Source organism: Simochromis diagramma, unplaced genomic scaffold (genome assembly GCF_900408965.1).
Source record: "Simochromis diagramma unplaced genomic scaffold, fSimDia1.1 OVJJ01000741.1, whole genome shotgun sequence".
In the NCBI taxonomy this organism is placed as follows: Eukaryota; Metazoa; Chordata; class Actinopteri; order Cichliformes; family Cichlidae; genus Simochromis; species Simochromis diagramma.
Genome location: NW_024387007.1, coordinates 102,867 through 126,691, shown reverse-complemented (window position 1 = coordinate 126,691; position 23,825 = coordinate 102,867). Strand labels below are relative to the sequence as shown.

Sequence of the window (23,825 nt, the reverse complement as noted above, 5' to 3'; positions counted from 1 at the left end):
TGACCTCTGCACTCATACAGTATGTTATCTCACTATTTGCACTTCTTGCTTGCTGAGTTAATGCTTTATCTGTACTTTTGTAGGAACTTGTTATGAATCAGTTTTCAACCTTAAATCTTTCTCTGTCTAGAAGATCTTCATGAAAATGACTGGATTTTATTCACTGAGTTGCCACTACTGCCATTCACTTTTGTCTTCTGCTCTTGGGTCTGGTGTGATAACTCTTTATACTCTCCCACTTTCTTTCTGTTTCCCACAATTTTTCCTAACAATCAATCTGAGAATCAATCTGAGTTAGTTAGTGAAAATCATCCTACAGAATTGGTTTTTAATGACAAGGAAGGATATGATTTCTGTTCAACACATAAATATATTGTGGTGATGAGTAATTAAACATCACACTGCATACTTTCATGCTCGTGCTTCCAGCATCTTGTTGTTAACACTCGTTTGCCGTTCACAAACACACATTACCAACAACAACAACACTGCAGGACCTAGTTCAGCTTTTAAGTCGGCGAGGTGTGATTGTGATGGTGCTCAGGTGTGTGCCGCCCCTGTAGTGGCACCACAGACCACGTCCCGCCACAGAGTATAAGGATGTTTAAAAGATGCTGCAGAAAGCTGCATCTGGTCAGACGGAAAAACACACAAACTCAGATGAGTGTGTGGCAGAGGTGTGGTTCCTGGCTCAGCTGCAGGGTAGGTGTGCTGCAGTGTATAAAAGGCCCCAAAGTTCATAGGTGAATTCTATTTGAGCTCTGATACCAGTGTTTGTAAGTTTGTATAAGTTTCTATACTGTTCATGTAGCATTCAACCTTCTGTTAGTTACAGTTACTAACAAGAAAATGTGGTGCGGTCGCATTAAAATTTTCCAACAAACAGACGGCTGAAGCTGTGTTCAGCTTACCGCACCTTATATCAGATTAAATAAGTAATCTGGGCGCTACAGCTTTACGCAGCTGTGCGCGCTCTGCGGACGGCAATCACGATCACTGTCTAGCACAACACCTGGAGCTAAGGGGGCAAAACAATCGCATGAGTGCTGCTGTTTGACTGAGGAAGAATAAAGTAGTCGTGGTAAGCCAATCACACGACCACTTTAAGATGACAAAGCAACAAGGTGATATATACCAGTTTTTAAATTGTGTTGATAGGCCACGTAAAACCAGAGTCATGATAAACAATATATATGTGTGTTTTTTCCTCAATAGTTTCATCATGTTTACTGTCTGAGCACAGCGCTAGCAAGCACTCTCTGCTTATGAGCAAAAAATAAAAAACACAAAACAAAAAACAGCCCGTTCGTGTTGGTGGAAAAATGAACCATGTCAACTAATCAAAAAAAATGGGCAACTTGACATTTGGTTGTTTAGGAAGAGGGGGAAGTTTTAGGAGTGACGGCGAGAGAGGGTGAGAGAGAAAGACAGCAGAAAAAGAGAGAGAGCGAGTTTTGAGATGTGAGAGATTTGCGATGTTTAGCATGTTTGGAGTGTGTAGTTAATCTTCTGTAGTTAGCGTGTAGTGTTGGGGATGGTTTTGTGTTGTGTGTCAGAACAATGAGGCGACTGCTGTCTCCAGGTAGGAGCCTGACACCTCCTGCTGTCAGGCTTGTAATGTTGTCCTTTATAGTGGACAGAAATTATTATTTTGGAGTGGCACAAATAATTTGTGTGGCATCTTATTGAAACTGCAAATAACTTTGTTGTTTGCAAAACTTGTGCATTTGATTTTAAAATTGACAATTTATATTTGCATTTAAAGTTATGAAATATGATTCAATAAACATATTTGTGGTTGTTACAGTAAAAAATATAACTTTTTCTACTCGGATTTTATGTTTTTTGTCTTATTTTAGATCAATTGTGTTAATACAGTATGTCAAAATGAAAACATAACTGTAAATTCAGACACGTGAGGTTGTGCTGAAAAGGATGATACCAAACAAGGCAAAGTAAATAGTTTTTAAAAGTGAAATGTAGAGGAAACATCAAATGTATTAAAAAATGACCAATTATACCCTGGACACCAGAGAGTTAAACAATTTTTTTAAGTAACGCAATAGTTACTTTTCAAGTAATTAATTACTTTTAGAATCTTGTAACTCAGTTACGAACTCAGTTACTTTTTTGAAGAAGTAACTAGTAACTATAAATAATTACTTTTTCAAAGTAACTTGCCCAACACTGGGCACTATACAGTTGGTATGAAGGTGGAATTCAGAGAATGAATCTCAGCATCATCAGCAAAAATTCATATGAATCTGTGCTACACTTGATGTAACATAACTGTGACCTTTTAATCCATCACAGTGTAGCAAAATAACCTGTTTATCCTGCAGAGGATTTTCATGCAACATTTAAATAACTCAGTTAGTGTACCACAGCATGTTTCACATTATTACTGCAGCAGCTGGCTGCTGCTAAACTAATTTCCCCTTGTGGGACAATAAAGAAATTGAATTGAATTGAATTGGTGTCGGTTACAGGAAGACAATTCACTGACTCTCACTGATTACTTAACACAATTTTATACCTTATTTCAAAAGATGACGAAGTTATAGAAATATTCATTAAAACTGCTATAACAGACATATTTTCTTGTTAATAGTGCACATCTTTCTGACATAGTGAAAAGAAAATCACAAAGGATGGCACACCATCATCCACCAGCAGAGCATATATTTTTCACTAAGTTGTTAAAACTACTACATAATTGCCACACACCAGCATATATTAATACATTAAAAACTGACTTACTGTAGAAGTTCTGCACTCACTCATCGTGCTTCTTAAAGATAGAAATAAACTTGAATTTCCTCTGTTTGCTGACTGCAGAACTGCTGTTCTTCCTTTTTATTCTAACTAGAAAAGCTACGTCATGATGCAGAACCTGTGGAGCCTTTGGACCCTGTTGCCATGCCATTTGTATTGATTAGTGATGTTCGATTCGTAAACGAATCGTTCAATACTCGAGAATCACTTTACTGACTCGTGAATCATGATTCACAAGCGCAACTGACTCACTGACTCATCCCTGTTGCTGTTAGCAAACTAATTCCATTAGTAGAAATATATCTATCTTATAATTAAAATTGTGGGGGGAAAAAACAACAGCCAGTTTCTTAACAAAAACATTTCTGCTCTGAACTAGAAGAAAAAACCCTGAGTAGAAGCTCACATCAAGACAATAGCTCCTCAGTTCACAGTAGCATCGCTTAGCTAGCATGCTAACAGCACATTTGAGTTACTCACCCCCTCCCCTGCTGTGCTGAATCATAGCATAAGGCGAATCACTCACTCACTCACCCCCTCCCTCCAGGCTCACAGCTCATACGAGTTGAACGAATCACTGACTTACTCATCCCCTCCCTTGCTAGGCTGAATCATAGGGTAAGGCGAATCACTCACTCACTCACTCACCCCCTCCTTTGCTGTGCTGAATCACTCACCCCCTCCCTCCTGGCTCACAGCTCAAACGAGTTGAACGAATCACTGGCTGTATCCCAATTCAGGGTCTGCAGCCTTAAAGTACGCAGCCTCAACGGTCCTCAAGGGCCGCGTACTCAAAGACCGCTAAGGCCGGAAGTGCGAGGCTTGTGAAAAGGGACGGTCTAGCCTCCGTCGCGCTGCCCAGGTTGTCTAGCAACCATGATAGCTGGAAATGTGTGGTTGACAGAAATGAAGGAGAACATATTTTGTTTGTTAGTTTGTTTCTACATGAGCTCTGTGTGATTTAATAAGTGAAAAGTATTGTAGACCTGCACCAGACTGGGAAGAGTGAATCTACAATAGGCAAGCAGCTTGGTGTGAAAAAATCAACTGTGGGAGCAATCATCAGAAAATGGAAGACATACAAGACCACTGATAATCTCCCTCGATCTGGGGCTCCACGCAAGATCTCATCCCGTGGGGTCAAAATGATCATGAGAACGGTGAGCAAAGATCCCAGAACCACACGGGGGGACCTGGTGAATGACCTGCAGAGAGCTGGGACCAAAGTAACAAAGGTCACCATCAGTAACACACTACAACGGCAGGGAATCAAATCCCGCAGTGCCAGACGTGTTCCGCTGCTGAAGCCAGTGCATGTCCAGGCCCGTCTGAAGTTTGCCAGAGAGCACATGGATGATACAGCAGAGGATTGGGAGAATGTCATGTGGTCAGATGAAACCAAAGTAGAACTTTTTGGTATAAACTCAACTCGTCGTGTTTGGAGGAAGAAGAATACTGAGTTGCATCCCAAGAACACCATACCTACTGTGAAGCATGGGGGTGGAAACATCATGCTATGGGGCTGTTTTTCTGCCAAGGGGACAGGACGACTGATCCGTGTTAAGGACAGAATGAATGGGGCCATGTATCGTGAGATTTTGAGCCAAAACCTCCTTCCATCAGCGAGAACTTTGAAGATGAAACGAGGCTGGGTCTTCCAACATGACAATGATCCAAAACACACCGCCCGGGCAACAAAGGAGTGGCTCCGTAAGAAGCATTTGAAAGTCCTGGAGTGGCCTAGCCAGTCTCCAGACCTCAACCCCATAGAAAATCTGTGGCGGGAGTTGAAAGTCTGTGTTGCTCGGCGACAGCCCCAAAACATCACTGCTCTCGAGAAGATCTGCATGGAGGAATGGGCCAAAATACCAGCTACTGTGTGTGCAAACCTGGTAAAGACCTATAGTAAACGTTTGACCTCTGTTATTGCCAACAAAGGTTATGTTACAAAGTATTGAGTTGTATTTTTGTTATCTAAGGCTGAGACCACAGGACTGTAAAACATGATTGTTGGGCTTCATTTCTGTACTGAACAGTCATTTAAGATTAGCTAGTAAATAACAATTAGTTAATGTTGTTCATGAGACTAAAGTCAGTGTAAATATAATATGGCCAATATCATAGTTATTATATTAATCATTATACGTTATTACAGCAGTGAGTTTGAACTCTCAAATCAAATCACTTCTATTGTCACATCACATGTGCAGGTGCACTGGTACAGTGAATTCAGGGAAATGAAGGATGCATTTGAGGGCCGCATTTCGAGCAGCCTTTGAATAGGGCTTTGGAGTTGACGTCACGCCGCAATGCATTGTGGGAGCGCGGCACCATTTTCGGGGTCTGCGAATCAAAACAAACACACCGTGTTGGAAAGACGATTACAAGATGCTTAAAAGCAGCTCAAAAGAGAATGGACTGTATAGAGACCAATTTCGTTCAGAGGCGAAGCGACGGTACTTGCAGAAAATAGCGTGCATTGGAAATGTGGAACCGTATGAAATACAGCTGTGGAGTAGAAACCCTGAAGACCAACCGCTATTGAAGCAGCCAGACATGTTTTCGTACCTTATCTGTGGAGTCAGCGCGTACAAGTCGTCATTCAAACAAAGGTAAGTTAGCTCGAGTACTGCGAGTGAAATGCATTTGATTTCCCTGCAAACATTCACATTAGTGCAGCATAAATTCATTCATGAGGGGGAAACTACAGTGAGAACATGTGGAGGCTGTTCGGTGGATAACATAGTGAGTTCAGTGCATTGACGTGACATTGTCCTGAAGGATTTAGTTATTCTTTATGGTTAAAGAAATTGCACTAATTAATTCATATTTATTATAAATAATTCTAATTATACATCTTGCTTCCATATTTGTATCTTGTGTCACTAAAAATGCATTTTATTTTAGTTTTATACATCGATTAATGACCTGCAGAATCTCCTTATCATATTAAGTGATTCATAATTGTCACTTTATGCTTTCTCTATCTCTAAAGTGATGACATCCTTGCATTACATGCTTTAGGTTCATTTTCTGCAGGCAGGTTTCTGACAGAGAACAGGCAGATTTACACTATAACATGCAGCATTCTATAGATGGACACATAAAGAAATGAAAAATTACATGTATGTGCTAACTTTCTAAACACTTTGTTACATTTATGATAAAGTAGATTAAACACATTTATGTCGGCCTTGGCTCATAGTTCTTGTCTTTAAATGAACTTTGTCTGTGTTTCAGGTCCTGCACTCTCAAAGACTGAATGAACCAGCATTGCAGCCATGGGTCACTGTGAGCATCATAGGGAAGGTTGAAGCCGCCCACTGCACCTGTAAGGCCGGAGTCGTGGAGACCTGCAGCCACGTCATTGCTCTTCTGTTTAATGTAGAAGCAGCAGTGTTGATCGTGGCACAAGGACTGTTACAGATGAACCTGCATACTGGGTTTTGCTGGGTAATGTGACCAAGATATAGTCAGTGGTTGGCCATAAGATAGACTTCTCCTCTTCAGCTGCCCAAAAAAAGGCTCTTGATCAAAACATAAACAGACCATCCATATTGAAAGGTAAAAGGAGCCGTCCTCAAAAAAGAAAAATCCCACCTGCTACTGTGGAGGAGTTGTCACTGCTATAATGCCATAATGTTTTATCTAGGGGTCTAGATTTATGCCTGTAGTGCACTGCCGTGTACCCTGAATTGGGATACAGCCACTGACTCACTCATCCCCTCCCTTCCTGTTACGAATCACTGACTCACTCACCCCCTCCCTTCCTGTTACGAATCACTCACTGGCCCTTTCTCAGTTCTAAGTACGCAAGTACATACTCGCGTTCTCGGCGAGACTGGACTTGCCGAGACCGCACGGAAGTACAATTGGAACACCAGCGTACTTGATGATGTCACAGGTCCGGAGTTTTTACTGTAGTGATGGGATTTCCGGCTCTTTTTAGAGAACCGGCTCTTTCGGCTCGGCTCACTAAAACGAGCCGGCTCTTTCGGCTCCCAACCGGCTCTTCGGGTTGTTTTGTTGCTTTAATTAATTTATTATTAACAATAATAGAAAATTATGCACAAAAGGAATTACTAATGTAAAAAAGAAGTGGTTTTATTTATATATGTTTATATATAAATATATGCGGTGGCCCCTAGAGACAAAGCACGTACAAACTCCAAAAAGCACGTACAAATTCCAAAGCACGTACAAACTCCAAAACATATTTCTAGCGTTAACTGAACTTCCAAAACAGAGCTACCTAGATCACTTAAATTACACAATTGAAAGCATATGTGTATGGTTTGTGTATTTATACACAAGCACTCATATATATTCAAATAAAAAAAAAAGTTCATTTACCTGTTACTACCACACACCAAATCCGGTCATTGGTACTTCCTGGCTTGTGTAGCCACTAGGTAACAAAAGCTCAACACTGCGCCCAGCATCCTGGAGCACTTCTGTTGTGTTTTGTACGTGTTTTGGAGTTTTTACATGCTTCTAAGTTTTTACGTGTTTTGGAGTTTGTACGTGCTTCGGGGTTTGTACGTGTTTTGGAGTTTGTACGTGCTATGGAGTTTTTACATGTTTTGGAGTTTTTACGTGGTTCGGGGTTTGTACGTGCTTTCTCTCTAGGGGCCACCGTAAATATACTTTTATTTATTCACTACACATAAAATGTAATAAATAAATCATATTTTACAAAAACCAACTATTCACAGTTCAGCTTTTAACTATTTAAATTTTCAGGTTTTTCTTTTTAAATAAATTTAAAGTGAAACAACACAAAACACTGCAAACCACAACACAATTAAATATAAATTAAAATATGAAAAAAAGAACATGCATATTCTCTGTCATATGGGCCTGCATGAATAAACTTTCTGAATCCTATATCTTCGGCAACTGAAAATAGTTGTGGATGAGTACTATGTGGAAGTAAGCATCAACGACACAGAGCTCTCAGTTCTCACTCCTTCTTTATTCCTCTCCAACATCAACTGCACATATCGCGCCACAAAACACAAGAACACACTTCCTTAACACTGGGTGTGAGTGGAGCCCTCTAGTGGTCCACCACACATGCCCCCCCCCCCGAACACCCAGCAGAACTAGTCCAGGACCCAGGGCTTAAGCAAACGGCCGGAACGGCTGAACCGGGGGGGTGGGGAACTGACAGAGGGCAACCCAGCCCGGGAGCGAGGCTGGCACTGGCAGTCAGAAAAAACTGCAGACGACTCGGACTCCGTTGATTGTGGGTCAGCCCGGTGGTGGGTGGGCGGCCACGGCGAGGGGCCTGGGCCGGGACCACCTGATCCTCTTGCATAACATGTGCAGGCTTAAGGCTGTCAACAGAGACAACCTCCTGCCGACCGCCAAAGTCCAAAATGAAATGTTTGTTGCCTGGTTTAAGAACCCTGTATGGCCCGTCATATGGTGGACGCAGCGGAGTCCTATGAGCATTGTGCCTGATGAAAACGAAACGAGCAGAGTCCAACGAACTCGGAACAAAAGTGTCAGGCAGGCAGTGGTGCACAGGAACAGGAAATGAGTCTCTTGGGGGGCGAAAAGGCAACAAAGATGTATCGAAACATGGGGGAGGGCTCTCAGGTAAGAATTCCCCGGGGACCCGGAGGGGCTGGCCGAGGACCAGTTCGGCCGAGGACCAGTTCAGCCGAGGTCTTCTTTAACCGCGCTACGCAATCCCAGCAAAACCCACGGAAGACGGTCGACCCAGTCGCCACCTGTTAAGGAAGCTCGGAGCGCGGCCTTAAGTGACCGGTGAAACCGTTCGCACATCCCGTTAGCTTGCGGGTGGTATGCTGTAGTGCGGTGGACCTTGACCCCCAGGCCGTCAGCCATAGCAGACCAAAGCTCAGAAACAAACTGGGGGCCCCTGTCCGAGGTAATGTCAGCAGGGGGACCGAAACGTGAAACTCACGTTGACAAAAATGCCCTGGCCACCGTCACTGTTGTCGTGGATGCCAGGGGTACCGCCTCCGGCCACCTGGTTGTGCGGTCCACCAGAGTCAAAAGGTGCGTGAAACCCTGTGACTGCGGCAAGGGACCAACCAGGTCCACATGAACGTGATCGAAACGCCTACCGGGGACACGGAAAGGTTCGAGGGGTGCCTGCGTGTGCCGGTGGATTTTCGAGCATTGGCATGGGATACAAACCGCCGCCCATTCTTTCACCGTTTTGCGAAGGCCCGGCCAAACGAAACTGGCGCTGACCAGCTTGACCGAGGCCCGGACGCTGGGATGAGAGAGGGCATGCACCGAGTCAAAAACACGACGACGCCATGAAAGGGGAACCACCGGGCGGGGGCGGCTGGTGGAAACTAGAGATGGCACGATACCACTTTTTTATGTCCAATACCGATACTGATATCATAAATTTGGATATCTGCCGATACCGATATGAATCCGATATAGTGTTTTTTAATCAACAAAACTGTTTTTTTTTTAATATCTTGCTGCATTTTGTATAAGTTCATACTCAAGTTTAAAACAACAACTACACTAAAGCTATTCTTTTATACCTGTATGAAAAAAAAAAATTTCATAGTTCAGCAATACTGATCAATCTAATAAACTCAAACCTACACCATCCTCCCTATTCTGGTATTTTAAAGAGTACTTAGCATAAATATTAAGCAACCTAACTAATAGGGTTCCAACTCCCAGCAACAACAAAAATAAATAAATAAAAAATAGGGAACCACCCCTCACGCTCCACCTCATGATGCTTAATCGACGTAATCAACCTGAATTTGATGCAGTGTGAAAAAAAATGCACAGAAATCAATTATTTTTCAAGAAATATTAAATAGATTCAACATCTTTCTTCAACAGAACTGCAGACTGCACAGATGGTACCTTCCCAAAGTAAAAAGTACTATAGCTTACTAGGGTATATATATATTAGACTTAATAGTCACTATATACAGTAATTGACTTCTATTCATTTTACATCAAATTAAAACTTTGGGTGTCAGATAATTATTTATTAAATAATAAAGAAAATAAGAAAAGTATGTCTTTGTGCCCCCTTTTCCCTGTTCATGACCTATCGGCCCCCCTGGCTAAACTTTGCTAGATCCGCCCCTGCACAGTTACCAGCGTCAGCTATGTAGAAAAAGATCCTGGTGTAGAAACAGTGTTGGGAAGGTTACTTTTAAAATGTATTCCATTACAGAATACAGAATACATGCCCCAAAATGTATTCTGTAACGTATTCCGTTACGTTACTCAATGACAGTAACGTATTCTGAATACTTTGGATTACTTAATATATTATCATGCTTTTTACAACAACGTGAATGTACTATTGCTGTGTGATTTATTACTATTACTGAAGGTCCGCGACTCCGAACTGTAGTAAAGGGACCTCTGACTAATACGGCGGGGTCCCTGTCGGCTCGTAGCCGAAAAATAGCTTTACTTTGTTGTCTGGATCAACTTTTCTTGACAGAGAGAGGCGTTGAAAGACTGCTCCAACGGAACTTATTGTTTTCGGAGGAAAACACGAACACAGTGTACAGTCGAGTCTTAATAGCTTACTTACAACTGGGCTCGTCAGGCACTCTTCTTGGCTGCAGTGGTTATTATTATATTTACATGCTTCCAGCTCCCGTTTTTCCTCGATGACAACTCGTACCTTTCCACTCCCCTTTTTCTCCCTCCTCGCGCTCACAGACCCATAACGTGTATGGCAGTCCATTCTCCCTGAAACACGGACTACACTGCCCATGATGCTACATTCCTTAGAGCTATGCTTGTAGCATTCTGCCTGTTAGCTTAGCACAACAACAACAACGAAAAGGCGCTCTCTCACCCAGGAAACACACAGTCGCAGAGAGAGAGAGAGCGTCGCCCTGTAACCATGGCAACCGTAACGCTGCCGCCTGGAACAACAGAACGTAGCTGTCAAACAAAACCCAAACAGTCCTGACCCGCGACAAAATGAAACAGGAAAGTACCGCCGTGTAATCCATTTATTTCAACAAAGTAACTGTATTCTGAATACCACCTTTTTAAACGGTAACTGTAACGGAATACAGTTACTCATATTTTGTATTTTAAATACGTAACGGCGGTACATGTATTCCGTTACTCCCCAACACTGTGTAGAAAGCAATAATAAATAAATTCCAACAACAGCTTATCAAGCTTAAACGTGCTGCTGTTGTTCAGCCGCTGGTTTCCTCTTTCTGGCGTGAAGTGGGCCAAAAACAAACAAGAGACACGGACTCGCGACAGAAAAGCCGATCAGCTGATCATTAAGCAGTTTCATGATTGAAGTAGCAGCAAGAAGAGGCAGTCGCTTGTTAAGCTTAACGCAGGAATGCTTTACAAACATTCAGAGATGGACTTACACACTTGCTTTACTTCTCTCGGGGATAACTTTGTCGGAGATGAAATGCGGGGTTGCTAGCGAAGCTCCAAATGCTATCCAGACCACCGACAGGTCCCGCATGCCACAGCCGCTCTATCACGTGATGCATACTGCTCCAACGTGCTAACGTTCTGAGGCGAGGTACGGCGTGTTGCAAGTTTTGTGAGGTGCTTTCGTGATATTTAATGGATCGGATTACATTTTTTATTTTTCTCAGATATCCGATCCAGTAATTTAGGTCAGTATCGGACCGATACGTAATATCGGATCGGTCCATCTCTAGTGGAAACATCGCAAAGAAGGTGCGGACCGCCGTCCCACACCGGGGTGTCCTCCAGCACGAGGCCCGTTTTCGTTGACTGAAGGGCAAGGACGTCAGTGACGTGATTGGACTTACCAGCCACATGCTGAATGTCTGTGGTAAACTCTGAAAAGGCCGCCAACTGGCGCTGCTGGCATGCGCTCCATGGGTCAGAGACCTTGGACATCGCAAACGTCAAAGGTTTGTGGTCAACGTACTCAGTAAAGTTGCGACCCTCGAGGAAAAAACTAAAATGTCATGTTGCGAGGTGCAGGGCCAGCAATCCCCTGTCAAAAACACTGTACTTGCGTTCAGCATCCCGGAGCGTACGACTGAAAAAGGCGAGCGGTTGCCAGAAACCTGAAACCTGCTGTTCCAACACCCCACCCACTGCCACGTCGGACGGGTTGGTGGTCAACGCGATCTCCGTCGACGGAAGCGGGTGGGCCAGCAGGGCGGCGTCAGCCAGCGCAGACTTGGCTGTGGAAAACGCATGGACGTGTTCCGGCAGCCAGTCAACCAGATCTTTGGCTGTTTTACCTTTTAAGGCAGCATAGAGTGGCTGTAGCAGGTGGGTAGCTCTGGGGAGAAAGCGGCTGTAAAAATTTATCATCCCCAAGAACTCCTGCAACGCTTTAACCGACGTGGGACGCGGAAAAGCCGAAACGGCCTGGACTCTGTCGGGCAACGGAACCACACCTTCAGCGGAAATGCGGTGCCCGAGGAAATCCAGAACAGGCAACCCAAACTGGCACATGGAAGGGTTGATGATCAGGCCGTGCGCTGCCAAACGCTGGAAAACCTGGCACAGATGGGATTCGTGCTGGCTCTCTGAGCAGCTGGCCACCAATATATCGTCCAGATAAACAAAAATGAACGGCAGCCCAGGCAAAACGGAGTCCATCAGCCGCTGAAAGGTCTGGGCGGCACCTTTCAGGCCAGACGGCATGCGCAAAAACTTGAACAAGCCGAAGGGGGTAATGACTAAGGATGGGTATCGAAACCCGGTTCTTGTTGAGAACCGGTTCCCACTGTTTCAATTCCTTGGAATCGTTTGCCATTTTTGCAAACGATTCCCTTACCGATTCCAGTCGCCCCGAATGACGTCACCACGTTGCGGAGCGTCATTTACCTGGCAGGAAACACGGCGCCTAAGCGGCTCAAATGCTCAAAAGCTTGGTTATACTTTACGAGAACGGATGACAACAGGGCAACTTGCAATACTTGCAAAGTAGATATTTCATTTAAGGGAGGAAACACTACGAATATGCAAAAGCATTTGCTCACAAAACACGTGATAACCTTAAATGAATGTCGTGTTTTTAATTCCGCTCCGGACTCGTGAATCTCAACCGAGCAGCAGCGGTAACGTTTGCACGTCCTCTCCCGTTAATGCGGCAGGTAAATAATCAACCAACAGTGCATATTATGTTAGCGCGATCTGCCTTATTACAAAACCTGCCATTACTGTGCATTTAGGTGACCATGATGAGAGAGACAGAGTCTGGCTGGCTCAGATGCTGGTAGTTCTTGCTGCAGTCTACCGGTAGCGTCTCCTTTCAGGCCAGGATAGACGAATGTCACAGAGCAGTGACTAAGTTTGTGGTAAAAGGCTTGCACCCATTTGCCACAGCAGATGCCCCCGATTTCACTTTGGTAAGTGAATGTGTTTAATTGTAGGCAGGGACATTACTGGATGTTCTTGTGTAATTGCTACAGAATAATTTATGTTACACTTTGTTATTGCTACAGGAGAATATTTATTTTATTATTTTACATTTACATTTTTCTTCCTGGGGACCCTGTGACACCCCATTGAAGAGCTGTAGGCTGGATCTCTTAAGATCTCACTGTTGGGTTTGTAAGGCCATGTTACTCCTAAATTTCTATCTTGTTCAAAGAGAAGATATAAAACAAAGTTCTAAGCTAATCGACCTTAGTGTTCTCCTTTTTTAAAAATAAGAATCGATAAGAGAATCGATAAAGAATCGAATCGTTAAACAGAATCGAAAATGGAATCGGAATCGTTAAAATCTTATCAATACCCATCCCTAGTAATGACAGCGGTTTTAGGAACGTCTTCGGCGCGCACGGGAACTTGGTGATACCCCCGCACCAAGTCAATTTTAGAAAAAATCGACGTTCCGGCGAGATTGGCAGAAAAATCCTGAATGTGGGGGATGGGGTAAGTCATTCTCCGTGGCATTATTTAAACGGCGGAAATCTCCGCACGGCCGCCACCGACCGTCCGATTTGGGCACCATGTGAAGCGGAGAGGCCCATGCACTGTTCAAACGCTGTACAATGCCAAGGCGCTCCATGGCTGCAAACTCTTCCCGAGTGACGGACAGTTTCGCGGGGTCAAGGCGGCGCGCGCGCGCGAACACCAGGGGCCCGACCGTGGGAATATAATGCTCAACCCCATGCTTCGTTACCGTGCTAGAGAAATTTGGGACAGACAGCGATGGAAAGTCTAAAAGCAAACGCTGAAAAGCATCCCCGGAGGTCACTACATTAGCCCGAATCAGGGGCTCGGCGGCCCGAGTAAAACAGGGTAGCAAAGAAAACGAGAGAGCATCAATTAAACGTCTGTTAGCAACATCGACAAGCAGTCCATGAGCACACAGAAAATCAGCACCTAAAATAGGTACAGAGCTAGCGGCAACAACAAAGTTCCACTGGAAATCCCGGCCATGAAAACAAACAGGGTCTTTCTGTGTGGAGTTTGCATGTTCTCCCCGTGTCTGCGTGGGTTCCCTCCGGGTACTCCGGCTTCCTCCCACCATCCAAAGACATGCAGCTTGTGGGGATAGGTTAATTGGATAACCCAAATTGTCACTAGGTGTGAATGTGCAAATGAATGTGAGTGCGAATGGTTGTTTGTCCCTGTGTGTTAGCCTTGCGACAGACTGGCGACCTGTCCAGGGTGTACCCCGCCTCTCGCCCTATGACAGCTGGGATAGGCTCCAGCGCCCCCCGCGACCCTGAAAAGGATAAGCGGAAGTGAATGGATGGATGAAAACAAACAGTCACCAACCTTTCCCCAAACGTTTTGATGGGAGAGCCATTAGCTGCAATGAGCTGCGGCCCACAGTTCGCTGCTTGTCCGTCGGCAGCGGTAGGGGAAGGAGGCTCTTCTGGGAGCCGGAGTCCACGAGAAAACGTCTCCCGGAGCGCGAGTCCTCTATGAAGAGCAGCCTTTCTGTATTGCCAGCGGTCGCGGCTGCTACGGCGCGCTGGCGGGTCCGTTTCCCTGGGCCGTGAAAGCGCAAGGCAGCAGGCAGCAACACGCTCTGTCGCCAAATCGCTTATGGTAGAAACAGATGCTCTTTCCGCGGTGCCAACGTGTAGCAATCCCTGACGTCAGCAAGGGGGCAGATACTCCGGAGGAGGCAGGTGGAGGCATGGAAGGTGCCGCTGGCGAGTCCGTAGCCAGGGCGTGAACGTCGAAAGTGCGGCCAGCCAGGAGAATGCGATCCACTTCTTCAGCCAGGGAGCGATAATCCTTTGCAGGCAGAAGCGGGGAGTTTGCGAGGACAGCTCTCACGGTGGCCGGTAGTTGGCGGATGAAGAGGTGCGCGAAGAGGAATCCCCCGTCATCCGCCCCGAGCAACGATAGCATGTTCTCCATGAGCTCGAGCGCGGTACCGCCACCCAAGCCTGACAGGTTGAGGAGCTTTTCGGCTTGTTCAGCGTCAGAGAGGGCATAGCGCCGAAGAAGCAGCTCTTTAAGGGCGGCGTATTTTATTTTATTTTATTTTATTTTTTTAATTTTATTTATATTCCTGGTCGAGCGAGGCCACCACATGGTGATACTTCACTGTGTTATCTAGGGTGAACCATCTAGGGTGTGGGGGAGACTACCCTCTTTATGACTACCCTCTTTATGACCAATAAACTATTGTTTATTGTGTGAACGTTGTCAATAAAAGGGAGCGAGAGGGGGCCGTCGTGGAGGTCATTTGTGAGGAGCTGAGATACCGACAAGGCCTCCCTTGCAAGTAAAACGATCGATCGCTGTTGCCTTGTTTTTCCTTCACGGGAATAAGTTCTGGGTTCAGTGGGGTCTGACTTTAGACCCAACATCTTTTGGTCCTTCGGAGCCGGAACCTAACACATTGCATCCACCGAGGAGAGGGAGAGGACGCCACCGCAACGTCTGGGATGATTGACGTAAAGCCCTGGTGTTTCACTTTGCTTTGTTACCAGGCCGGGAAGTTTGCGCCTGACCTCCCCTCGGGATGGATGACGATTGACGGGATCCAGAGACTCTTCCCATGAACGTAAACAAACAGTGAGTAGAAAAGGCCTTATGCGTCACTGAGACTGCGCGGGTACACGCGAGTCCAGGGGAGCGCTGGTTGCGTGGTTTCACGCGAACCTAAAACAATAGAGAGCGGCTACGTGACCGTACAGTTTCTTGCAGGTACGGGAGTGCGCCAGCCGTGCGGGAAGGTCGCAGGCTACTAAAGAAACGGCTCCATAGCTGCGCGGTTTCACGCGAGCACGGGAGTGCGTTAGACTGTGCGTTTAGGACGCAGGTCCATTAGTTGTGCGGGCAGGACGCAAGCTATTAAACAAAAGAAACGGCTCCGTAGCTGCGCGGTTTCACGCGAGCACGGGAGTGCGTTGGTTGCGCGGGTCCACGCGAACCTAGAGGAAGCGGCTCTGTGACTGTGCGGATAGGTCGCAGGTCCAAGAGCACGCTAGCTGTGCGTTCTGACGCAAGCTTTGATTTTTATTTTATCTTATTTTTACTTTAGTGTATTTTTCTCCACCGTTAAAGGTATAGAGAGTTTAAGATTATAGGCCTTAAAAAGTGTGTGAATGAGCATATGCGTGTGTGAGTGCCAGTAAAGTGAACGCAGCAACACAGAAGGAAACCTAAAGCGGTGTTAACGTAATTCTGTGACCTGTTGTGTACACGTAGCCTGGGTTTTGGAGTAAAGTGTTACCTGCCGTAAACTTAAAAGAATTGTCACAATGGGGAATAAAATGTGTAAGTCTGCCTTAGAAGGGGATGTAAAATTTATGGAGAAATTTTTACCGGGCAGCACGCAGTATGTAGGTTGTTGGCGTGAAAAATATGGATTTGAAGGGACATTAGTGGAAGTTAAGTGTAAAATGCTTGAAGAAAGAATAGCTGTAAGTGTAGCAGGTAAAACAGGGAAAGCGAAGCAGAGGAAGGAATTGCAGTTAGCAGTTGCTAAGTTGTGGCTGGAGCAGGCTCAAAAGAGAAGAGAAGCACAGAATGTTAAAAGAACAATATTGCAAGCAGTAGTTGTGAAACCTGAGGATGAAACCACAGCTCAATCCACTGCAACTACTTTAGAACCGTAGAAAAGCATTAGAAAGAGCAAGAATGTTAGCAGAAAGAAGAGCCAGAGAAGAGCGTGAGAGAGCAGAGGCAGAGGTGGAGGAGAAATTAAAGGCTGAGTATGGAGAGGCATTAGGAGCAGCATTGAGTCCAAGACAGACTAGGCAGGGCAGGAAACAGAAAGTAGAGTTAGTGAACACAGACGTTGCAACCACATATCCATCCCTGACACAACATAAAATAAAACATATGGTGTTTCTGTCCCAGAGTGTGAAGATGAAGAAAGTTTTTCTCCTGATCCATTCTGTGAGGTGAGCATGTTTGACGTCATTGTGTGTGAGAAAAGGTATCCAGCTGGGGCAGACATGATTCTGCAGGTCACCTGCCCAGTGGACAAAAAGAAATAAAATAGTTGTGTGGATGAATGATAGCATGAAGAGTGCTTGGTGTTTCTCAGTCTGAAACAGCTGTAATGCTACTTTCTGTTTTGGAGAAAAGTACAGTAAAAAAAAAAAAACAGAGAGATGTGTGTTGTTTTAAGCAGTGATGAGAATAATGAAAGTGTGATGAGAGATGAACACAAAAACATACAGAAAATGCATTAACTATATATATATAACATGCATATACACATACAATGATACTCATGAAGACCAGACAGCATCTTAAGCATGAGATTCTGTTTGTCATCTTGTCCAAGTCACTAGTAAGATGAAAGTGATACATAGACTAGTGGACTGAATATTATAGGAGGACAGATGGTTGCATCATAGAGGAGAAAACAGAATGCTGATGAGAGGTCTTAAATGAGTGAGCTGAGTGAGCTGATTGTGAGTTTCTGGTGTGTGAAGAAGTTTTAACATGGCACACATTTAGTTACATGAGAAGAAACTTACTATGTGCTGAGACAGCAGGGTTATGCTGTATGTTGTGTGTATGGCTGATTGGATGAATGTTTGAGATTAAACTGGCTGTTTATTTGTCTTTTGTTATTAAGTTGAGCCTGCCAATTGGGTTGTTACGATTTATCCCCCTGGCATGAAGAACACGTGTCATGACTAAAACAAGGCCTTTCTTTCCTTTGCTTTCCTTTATTTTCTTTCCTTTTTGTTTTGTTACTTTCATGGTGCACTGAAAGTTTTGTTTGATGATCCATGTTTGAGCAGATCTGCACGATTAGAACCGAAGCGTCGTTGAGAAAACTGTTGCAAAATGAGCTTCTCCAAAATTAAAATGGGCTCTTATTTGGGACAATCAGGAAACAAATTCCTGTCCAAAAGGATTCAACGAGGAAATCCAGTCTAAATTATTTTTCTTTTTGAAATGACGTCGTTTTGCTGAGCGTGGAAACGAATGCGACGATAATTTCCACAATCAGCAAAAGAAGGAATCACTGAGTGAATGAGTAAGAATTTTAAAATAAATGGGGAACTGACTGACTGACTAGTTTAGAATAAACCTGCAAGGATACTTGTCTCTGTGATGCTGAATACTTTATTACTCTTATGATCTATAGTTAGTTGCAAATGTGAAGTTGTTTTAACTTTAAGACTTTGTCTTCTAGGATACAGGAGCTGGAAGCTAAACAAGCTGAACATTTAAGTGCTGATTAATGTTTTACACAGGGTTACAGCTTGGAGTGAAGCTGCTCCAAGGGACAAACCCTGGAGATTGTTTTAGGGAGACTGTGCAACACTCTTGTACATGTCTCATTAGGGAGTTGACACAGGGCGAAAGCCGTGTGGCGAGAGGAGTGTCGTTTTTTTGATTTGTAGATGTCGTGAGGTGCCATGACGAGAAGGAGTGACTCAGAGGATCGTCCACAAGATGGAAGCTGAGGCCTGGAGAGAGTCTTCAGGAGGATCAGAGATCACCTTCAGCACAGAGAGCTGTGCTACTGGGCTTCCAAAGGATCGTCACAAGGAGATCATCACGAGGAGACTTTGCACAGCAAAATCTTAAATAAGATGAAAGAGTTTCGACGTTGACGTTAAGGAAGACAACTACGGGGTACGACGTGCTCTGCCTTAAAATCTTCAGCAGCGTTGGAAAATGGAACCTGAGGGAGCGTGCCAAGCTCCAAAAAGTGACAGCGCAGAGGAGGTCCAGCGATGGACTTGTGGTTCTGTGAACAGCACAAATGCCAGGTGACTGTAAAATAACTAACAGCACTTTTTCCGCAAGTGAAGCCAGTAACTTACTATCCTAAAAGATTAGCTGTAGTTGCTCGTGCTTTACCTCCATGCGTGAGATCAGTATGTGCAGCAGCTTAAGCTGTACAATGTTTCAGGAAATAGTTTATTTCACCTTTTGACATTGTTAGTTCCACACGAGGTAGATGTTTACTATTGCAGACTAAACTTACATTTCTGTCACCTACAAGACACTTGTCTTTAATGTTACTGTTACTCTCACAACCACACATATTACCATAAAGTGGTGCACAATTCTGAATCTGTCCAACCCTTTTTGCCAACGAAAGAAGAGGGCACTTCTCATGAGAGTAGAGAGCGCGAGGAGAAGAAGTGTAAGCTGAGGGATGACTTACTAAATGTGCCACTTGTTGAGGGAAAGGTTTGGTTTGTTGATGGTTTGAGTTTTACAATAACAGAGGGACAGACTAGAACAGGTTTTACTGTAGCAGACAGTGAGAAAGTTATCTATGTAGGACAACTAGCATGTTTCATATTTGCTTGAGCAGCAGAGATGCTAGCTTTAACGGAAGCGTGTAAAGCTGTAGAGAGACAATATCAGAATCAGAATCAGAATCAGAAAGGGTTTTATTGCCAAATGTTGAGCAGGTTTACAACATTAGGAAATTGCTGCGGTGCTTCAGTGCAAACATAGTGTCATAAATAGCACTTAAATAGACATGAAAAAAATAAAAGTAGGAATAAAAATTAAAAGTGCTACGTAGAAAGATATGTGCATGAGATATACATGAGATATATACATGAGAATAAGAATTAAGAGTGCTACGTAGAAAGATATATACATGAGTGCAGGTGGTGATCAGTGCCAAACATGGAATGATGCAGTGAACACAGCGTAGGGTCATGTGATAGTGGTGGGAACAGTCGTACGGTTATTGTTCATGTGTCCAACAGCAGAGGGGAAGAAACTGTTCTTATGGCGAGAGGTTCTGGTGCGAATGGACCGGAGCCTCCTGCCTGAGGGGAGCAGGTCAAACAGACTGTGTCCAGGGTGAGAAGGGTCAGCTGAGATCCGAGCTGCACGCCCCAGTGTCCTGGAGGTGTACAGGTCCTGCAGAGATGGGAGTCTGCAGCCAATCACCTTCTCAGCAGAGCGCACAACACGCTGCAGTCTCTGTTTGTCCCTGATAGTGGCTCCAGCGTACCACACGGTGATGGAGGAGGTGAGGATGGACTCGATGATAGCAGTGTAGAACTGCATCATCGTCCGTGTTGGCAGGTTGAATTTCTTCAGCTGCCTCAGGAAGTACATCCTCTGCTGGGCTTTCTTGATGACGGAGGTGATGGTGGGCTCCCACTTCAGGTCCTGGGTGATGGTGGTACCCAGGAAGCGGAATGAGTCCACAGAGGTGATGGGGGTGTCAGTCCGGATGATGGGGGGGAGTGGGGCTGTGTGCTTCCTGAAGTCCACAATAATCTCCACTGTCTTCTGGGCATTCAGCACCAGGTTGTTGTGGCTGCACCAGGACACCAGACGTTCAACCTCCCTCCTGTAGGCAGACTCATCCCCGTCCGAGATGAGCCCAATAACGGTGGTGTCATCTGCAAACTTGATTAGCTTGACAGACTGGTGGGTGGAGGTGCAGCAGTTGGTGTACAGGGAGAAGAGCAGAGGAGAAAGAACACAGCCCTGAGGGGAGCCGGTGCTGATGGTCCGGGAGTCCGAGACATTCTTTCCCAGCCTCACATGCTGCTTCCTGTCCGTCAGGAAGTCAGTGATCCACCGGCAGATGGGATCAGGCACATTCATCTGGGAAAGCTTGCCTCGGAGATGGTCTGGAAGGATGGTGTTGAAGGCAGAGCTGAAGTCCACAAACAGGATCCTGGCGTAGGTTCCTGGGGAGTCCAGATGCTGCAGGATGAAGTGTAGGGCCATGTTGATGGCGTCATCTACAGAACTGTTGGCTCTGTATGCAAACTGCAGGGGGTCCAGGAGGGGGGCCGTGAGGGTCTTGAGATAGGAGAGAACCAGGCGCTCAAATGACTTCATGACCACAGATGTCAGAGCCACGGGTCTGTAGTCATTTAGTCCAGTGATCCTAGGTTTCTTGGGGACAGGGATTATGATAGAGGACTTGAAGCAGGCAGGCACATGACATGCCTGCAGTGAGGAGTTGAAAATGCCAGAAAACACTGGGGCCAGCTCGTTTGCACAGTGTCTGAGGGTGGCAGGAGACACGCCGTCTGGGCCAGGAGCTTTCCGAGCATTCAGGTTCTTAAACTGCTTCCTCACATCTGCTTCATGAATATGAAGAGTTGTGGTGGGAGGAGGTGGTGTGAAATCCTCTTTTGTGTGGGGTGAGGAGGGGGGTGTTGTAGGTGAACAGTTTGAAGGTGGTGATGGCTCTATGGAGGGGGGAGAGGTGGGGGAATGAGTGTCCAAAGTGTCTCTATTGTTGGGGCCGTTGGAGGTGTGAAGGCTGCCTGATGGCTCGTCAAAACGGCAGTAGAAGTCGTTAAGGGTGTTGGCTAAGAGCAAGTCATCAGTGGAGTGGGGGGTTTTAGGCTTGTAGTTGGTGATATTCCTAAAACCTTTCCACACAGAGGCCGAGTCATTGTCAATATACACTGATAGGCAGTATACATTTGCTACTGTACATTTCTTTGTAGTGCAGTGAGTGAGACGAGGTGTGACAACCTCTACAGGGAAACCTGTAGAACACACCAAACGCTTGCAAAATCTGCTGGAGGCAGTGGTATTAACCAGTGGAATTGCCGTTTGTAAATGTGCAGCACACATGTGAGGGAAAGATCCAGTTGCATTAGGGAAAGTTTTTGCAGATAAGATCGCAAAAGAAGCAGCTGTAGTTAAACATGGTGTTAACCTTTTATCAGTACAACATCAGCAGACATGCAGGCCCACTCACCTACAGCAGGAAAACAGTTCTGACTTACAGAGGGAGCAAGCTTGCAGGATGGTGTTTATTATCTGTGTGATAAACCAATACTGCCTAATAATTTGTATAAGACTGCTGCTGTTTTGAGCCATTGGCTATACCATGTCTCAAACAGGAGGGAGATGAGCAGTAGTTTATACTCACTCTAGGATTATTAAATACTCTTTTTTTAAAAAAAAACGTTTTGCAGGCAGAGAGAACTAATGGAACAGTAAAGTTAAGATTTAGGAAGACAGGCAGGACATGGTTAGACTGTATAGAATAAGTACATGAGGATTACTCCAACAGAGAATGGTCTGACTCTTTGAGATTATACATGTTAGAGCATTTAGAGTTCTAGTCTTCTGTAGTGATGATAGAAAAGCAGAAGAGAGAGCATATTAGCAGATTAGATGCTTGAAAATGTTTAAAAGTAAAGAAATCATGAGAACAAATGATCTGCCAGATGATTCTGTTTCTTCGCAGGAGCAGAGCCTGAAGTCTGGAGATTGGATGATGATAAGGCCATGGAGAGGAAGTGCTGGTCCAGTCCATGGTGGAAAGGTCCCTATCGGGTGCTGCTGACAACGACCACAGCAGTGAAGATTGCTGGAAGGAACACTTGGATACATCAAGCGCACTGCAAGAAGGTGACACACATCTAGGCCAGCTCGGAGTAAGTGGCAGGAAGACCGGGAACAAAGGGGGGGAAAGCCTCCAGGGCCCCTCGTCTCAATCCGGTGAAGAAACCAACTGAGCCACAGGTACTCATCAGAATGGCTGGGAATGTGCTGTGCATCTTCTTGAGCCTGTGGACCCTGAGTGGGATGACAGGGAGCAGTGCGCTCCCTGTCATCCCACTCAAGGCAAACCACACCCAGTACCCGCATGGGTTTTCAACAACTACTGGTGGCAGTTTAAGAACACAACCGCTCACATAAACAACGAGACCAATGGTTATGCTTGTGATGCCACTGGCTACACATTCTTCTGGACTGTGGCCATATAGCATCACTGAGAGCGAGACAGTTTGTTTGGTTGCTTTAGCAACACATCCAGGAACACTGCTGACTTTTCAGCTGCTCTGAACCTGAATGGAAGGTTGTTTCACCAGTAGCTGAGAAGGTGAACTGCTCTGGTGAGACAGACCTGCTCATCTGACTTAAAGAATATCAAAATCAAATCAAATCACTTTTATTGTCACATCACATGTGCAGGTACATTGGTACAGCACATGTGAGTGAAATTCTTGTGTGCGAGCTTCACAAGCAACAGAGTTGTGCAAAATACAATAATGTAAACAAGCAAAATACAAGAATGGCTACATCTGAAAACTAATAAATATATGTACAATATATAATAGTATATGCATTTCTGGATGTGTATACTAAATATTTTTCTACGTGTGTGTGTGTGTGTGTGTGTGTGTACACATATTTTACAAATTAAATAGAGTAAACAATAAATAAAATATATAAAATAAATAAAATAAAATATACAGAGTTGAGACATGTGCAAAACAGTGGCATTACTGTACAGTATGGAGTGCATAATGTTAAAGTTCCAGTAGTGAAGGTGAGGTGTCTATGAAGTGTTCAGCAGTCTGATGGCCTGGTGGAAGAAGCTGTCTCTCAGTCTGCTGGTACGGGACCGGATGCTGCAGAACCTCCTTCCTGATGGAAGCAGTCTGAACAGTTTATGGCTGGGGTGACTGGAGTCCTTGATGATCCTCCCCGCTTTCCTCAGGCAGCGCTTCCTGTAGATGTCTTGGAGGGAGGGAAGCTCATGACTCATGAATATGACTTGTAGCAGGACATTATTTAGTTAAACGAACTGGAAACAGGCCAATTGCCTATGTGTATGAAGGACAATGGATTAGTCCAAGTTGGAGATTTACCATGGAACATGGCAACATCACCTATTCTTTTGTCTTCTGCAAGAAGGATGTAAA

The 23,825-nt window shown here is 44.9% G+C and overlaps 1 protein-coding gene and 1 long non-coding RNA gene across 2 annotated transcripts in view; both read right to left on the bottom strand.

Annotated features, from left to right (window-relative positions):
• Positions 1–22,028, bottom strand: LOC120739285. The gene is made up of 3 exons (XR_005697165.1): positions 21,634–22,028; positions 8,129–8,134; positions 1–11 (listed from the first exon to the last, which is right to left on the bottom strand). It is a non-coding gene; the product is annotated as an uncharacterized LOC120739285 (long non-coding RNA).
• LOC120739282 (cytosolic 5'-nucleotidase 1A-like) overlaps positions 1–23,825 on the bottom strand; it is a gene marked incomplete at its 3' end in the record, with an annotated part of 85,495 nt that overhangs the window by 384 nt on the left and 61,286 nt on the right. The window lies entirely within an intron of this gene.